The sequence below is a fragment of the Cornus florida genome, unplaced genomic scaffold (genome assembly GCF_030987335.1).
Source record: "Cornus florida cultivar Cherokee Brave unplaced genomic scaffold, ASM3098733v1 CherokeeBrave_3.0.0_Hap2_Chr01, whole genome shotgun sequence".
Lineage (NCBI taxonomy): Eukaryota > Viridiplantae > Streptophyta > Magnoliopsida > Cornales > Cornaceae > Cornus > Cornus florida.
This window is the reverse complement of record NW_026775571.1, coordinates 56,783,129-56,788,494: the sequence shown is the minus strand read 5'-3', so window position 1 is coordinate 56,788,494 and position 5,366 is coordinate 56,783,129. Positions and strand designations below refer to the sequence as shown.

General features: G+C 32.9%; 1 pseudogene; it reads left to right on the top strand.

Annotated features, from left to right (window-relative positions):
* Positions 1-314: 314 nt before the first annotated feature.
* LOC132272760 (cuscuta receptor 1-like) lies at positions 315-3,889 on the top strand (annotated as a pseudogene).
* The last annotated feature ends 1,477 nt before the right edge of the window (positions 3,890-5,366 follow it).

Here is a 5,366-nt window from a genome sequence, read left to right as displayed (position 1 = left end):
ATTTCTATAACTACTTTTAAAGCTTCGGAGTTTTTATTTAGTTAAATTATTATTATTTTTATTTAGTTAAATTATTATTTTTTCTTAAATCTTTGTTGTATCGGTTCACCTACCGAAGTACTGTTTCTATTAACCATTATTTACACAGAAGGAAAAGACTTTTGTCGTTGCTTTCTGTTCATTTCCCGACCTTTCCCCCCTGTGTTTGCACCTTTTTCCACGCGTCTATGTCCATGGTCAATTTTCACGGTCTTGTGTTGTGTTGGGCTATAAATCTGGATTAATTGATGTTCTATTGATCATTATACACATCAATGGGGTGGGCTGTACTTGTGAAATTGTTGTTGTTGTTGTTATGGGCTTTCATAGTTTTATTGGTTGATAACGAAAACCATGGAGTGGAAGGTGGTGTTGAAGTGGAGAGGATTGGGTTGCTTCAACTCAAGGCCTTCTTCATTCGGAACAGTGATGATGAGATAAGCCATGATTTGGTACTTCCTTCGTGGGTTGATGAGAGAGAAAGTGATTGGTGTGACTGGGAGAGAGTTGCTTGCAACCACATCACAGGCAGAGTGGTGGAGCTCACTCTCGATCATCTAGGGCTATGGGACTACCCTTCTGTTATTCCTCTAAATGTCTCCTTGTTTAAACCTTTTGAAGAGTTGCTGTATCTTGATTTATCTTTGAATTATTTTAATGACCCTGTTGAAAATGAAGGTAATCTAAACATTTCGTTGGCTAAAGTTTAGACTATTTTTATTTAAATGACCTTTACTTTATGTATCACACTTAATCTATTTTTTTTATTTAAATAAATTATAAAAAAAATTCATACTAAAAGGACATATTTTATATTAAATTTGCATGAATTTATTTTAGTAATTTATTAAATTCTCAAGAATATTGTATAAAAAAGAATGTATTTTTTATGGTAAAAAAAGTTTAAACTAAGTATAACAAATTTTATTATAAATTGTAAAATTTAATTATAAGTTAATCACATTAAAAAATATAAATTACAAATATAATTTGCTTCTCCATGGGTTGATGAGAGAGAGTGAATGCTGCGACTGGGAGAGAGCTCTCAATAATCTAACGCTAGATAATTATTTTTCGCCTTTTCTTCTAAATCATAAATCAAAGCCTTCCAGTATTTCAAAATAATCTGTAAGGCTTTCAGTTTTTTTTGTTATTTCACGTAGGCTTCCAACCATCGCTACAACGGGTGGTTACGTAGTACTAGTATTATACAAAAGCATGGATATTTATTTATTTATTTCATTTGAAGTGATTATTCTCTCTTAATTTGCAGGTTTTGACTTCAACTATCAGTCTCTTTATCGTACATCATATTTTTAAAACTAAAAACTAATTCCAAAATCCTCTTAAGACTCTATCAACTATTAAATTTGTGATTCTTTTGAAATTCAATATGTAGCTACAGTTGTTCTATGTTCGTAATAATGTCTTGAATTTTGAATATAAAACTTGAGTTTTCTTGATTGCAAGAGCCGTCTGAATTTTGTTTTTGTTTGTAATTAATATGATTATTTCTCTTGTAATTTGAACTGAAGTATATAAGAGGTTTAGAAAGAAAGATAGCTTGTTAGGTTAAGGTTTGCAAGTGTAGAGGTAATAGTTAAATCTCTAGACCATCTTCAACAATGGATATAGAATTTAAGTCACGTACTTGGGATTTCTTCTTTTTCTTTTTTCTTTTCTTTGAATATATATATATATATTTGATGGTACATAAACTTAAATCATAGACTTCATAGTATCATTTTTAATCATGTCATCTTCTCTATGTACCCAGATTACAAAACTTTGTCGAAGTTGAGCAAGTTAGAGCACCTGAATCTAAGTTACAACAATTTCAACAAAGACATTCTAAAGTGGTTGGCTAATCTCCCGGTTCTAAAATTTCCATCACTGCAGCGCAATTGGATGGAAGGGCCCCTTTCCAACAATGGTATGTGTAGTTGAAATTTTGTTTTTGATACCATTTGGTTAGAAGAGGGAAAAAGAAGAGAAATTGGTTGGATTTCATAATGCATGCTACCAATCCAACTACACAAGTATCTTCAGGATAAATTTTTATGGAAGTCAATATTTGGTTTTGCTACCAGAAACATTACTAAATTATCTAAATTCTTCATTTTGTAGATTTGATTTCATTCAACAACTTGAAGGTTCTAGATCTGAGTGATAATTATTTTATCAGTGGAAATATTCCCCCGTGTATGGGGACCTGACTTCGCTCAAGGCTGTGTCTTTGGCGAACAACAATCTCACCAACACTTCGTCTATTCAAGGTAAAAACTACTGAAACTTCGATTATTTTATCAGTGAGTGGCATGGTGTCTTCACTATTTATTCATCAATCTTCTTTTTTACACATCACTAGCTGAAAGACACCGTGATAGTCCAACTTCTCTCATTCTTCTTGTCTTGTCTGCTGCAGGTTTGTATGAATTAAACAACTTACAAGAGTTGGATCTTAGTCGTAACTCGTTTGAAGGAATCCTTCCTCAATGTTTGAGCAATTTGAGATCCCTTGGAGTGTTAGATCTCTCTAGGAATCAATTCACTGGAAACATTTCTTTTATAGTATCGACCCTCACATCTCTAGAATACTTCAATCTTAATTACAACCATTTTGAGGGTTTATTCTCATTAAGCTCCTTAGCCAATCATTCCAAGCTTGAGATTCTTGAATTAAGCAACAACAAATTATCCACAAATTCTTTCAAAGGTACTCTTCCGTCTTCACTTTCCAACATGAGCGCCTTACAGCTGCTGGATTTGTCTGATAACATGTTCTCTGGAGAAGTACCAAAGGAATTGGTTTCAGGTTGCATCAATTTGTATATTTTGAAATTATCCAGAAATAAATTTCATCGTCAAACACTCTCAACACACTTGAACTTGACCAACTTAGAGGCTCTGTATCTGCATGACAACCAGTTCTCGGGAATTTTGTCCAACCCAATTTCCAAAAGTTCTTATCTGAAGTCTTTCGACATTAGCGACATATGGAAGTTCTTAGTGAGAACATTGTCATTCGATGAATTTGAATTTGGTTCAGTAGTACTACCAGAAGCCGAGTTTGTTACAAAAAGAAGGCCTAGCTCTTACATGGGTGATATCCTGAACTACATTTCAGGATTGGATTTGTCATGCAACAACCTAACAGATGAAATCCCTCAAGAGCTAGGAGAGCTAGTTTGGATTCATGCATTGAACTTGTCTCACAATCACTTACAAGGATCCATCCCCAAAACATTTTCTAACCTGACTCAAATAGAGAGCTTGGACTTTGCTTACAATAAGTTGAGTGGAGTGATCCCTGTGGAGCTGATTGATCTGTATTCTCTCGAAGTCTTCTTTGTAGCTCACAATAACTTATCAGGTAAAACTCCTGACATGAAAGCCCAATTACAGAAAAATTGTACCACCATCGTTCAGTCTCCAAACACACCAATAACAATTTCAGAAGAAAGTGAGGCAAAATGGTACGAAATCGATCCTGCTTTTTATGTTACTTTTTCTGTGTCATACATCATGTTCTTATTGGCACTGGCTTCTGTTCTGACTATCAATCCGTATTGGCAAAGAAGGTGGTTCAATTTCATTGATGAGCGTATGTATTCTACCTATTACTTTGTTTCTGATGCTTTCTACAAGCTATTGTCTCATTTGTATAATTAGTTATTGTTCACTTATATAAATTAGTCGAGTGTAGTAGTGATAATAACTAGCTTTATACATCCTCATGGTTGAGGGAGCAATTAGTTCAAATATGAAGAAAAAAACACTTTATCTATTTCTCTATTCTCTGTCATTCTCTATCATTATCTTTTCCAGTCTATATTCATTTGGCATTTGACATGACAGGTTAATTGAAAATTTGTTCTTTATAGGATTTGGGATAATTTAGCAATGGAACAATTTTTGAATTATTTTTTTAAGAACGAAGAAGATAGCTTTGGCTATGAGATGGGGATCAACTATAGTACTTGAAATGCTGGCAATGACATGAAAATTTTTAAACCTAATGATTTGGGACACAAGAAACATGTAGAACCAATATGTATCCAAAGAGTGTTAGATTAGGATTTTTTTTATTTTTTTTTTATTTTTTTTTTATTTTTATTTTTTTTCTCCATGCCTAAACGTATAATTGATCAAAATTTTATTTCAGATTATTTATTTGTCGGACTAGTGACAGAAATATCTAAGAAAGGCAAGGAAAACAACAAATACAAATACAAATATATATATATATATATATATATATATATATATATATATATATATTGAATGGAGTTGAGGGAGGAAAGCAAATGTGAATAATTATCAAAATAATGTCAAAACAATGCTTTACTAGGTATAATAGGTATAAACTACATTATATTAAAATGATGTACACATTTTAACACAGATAAAGTAACAATATAAACAAAATAATCAATAAGCTAGGCTGTAACAATTGTCAGTAAAGTATTAAAAATAAGCTTTTCTCCTACCCACTTAATTCTGGTCTCAAAATGTTTCCATAATATTTGGACTATATGTATTTTTCCATAACAATTAGCAATGAAAAATAGGTGGAAAATCAACATTCATAGTTTTCTCAACACTGTCTTTAGCCAAATTATTTGGACTATATGTATCTCTTTTCCTCACAGTCAATTTCTAGCTTGCCATGTGTTCTCATTAGTGCAAGATGTTTCCTTCAAAGATAACAAGGAGGGGTATATATATAAAGTTAACGGCATCATCATATTGATTAGAAAAGCAAGCATAAAGCTAGTTAGAAAAGCTTGAAGAGCTACCAACTCAACAACAGAGAATAGCTGCAGGGAATTTGACCTCTCAACTGAACAACAGAGAATAGCTGCAGGGATACGTCAATTTGCGTAAGAATGGATCTATATACACAACTGCAGGTATGTTGCAGTGAATCAAGTGCACCAGTCACACTTGTATTCTACCTCATATCTCTCCTTTTATACCACACATTAATCAAATAATGAGGAAAACAATCAAATCAATCTACACAACAAGTCCTCCTGTTTCATCATCAAAAGGTGACAAATCCACCAAAGTTTGATTATTGGCTTCTCCTAAGCTCAAAGGATGTATCAATTGAAAGAATAGCGAGTTTGTCACCAAATCAAAATTACATATAAACTTGGACCTTGTCCATCCATGTCTCAAGAATCCCCTCCCCAACTGTTCATATGTATCCCTCCTACACTTGAATATCAAACTCAGCCACTGAATATGCACAGGTTGCTGCCAGTAGATCATTTTTCAATTAACTCCCTCGAAAATTCAACTTGGAAGTTGTCATAGAAATG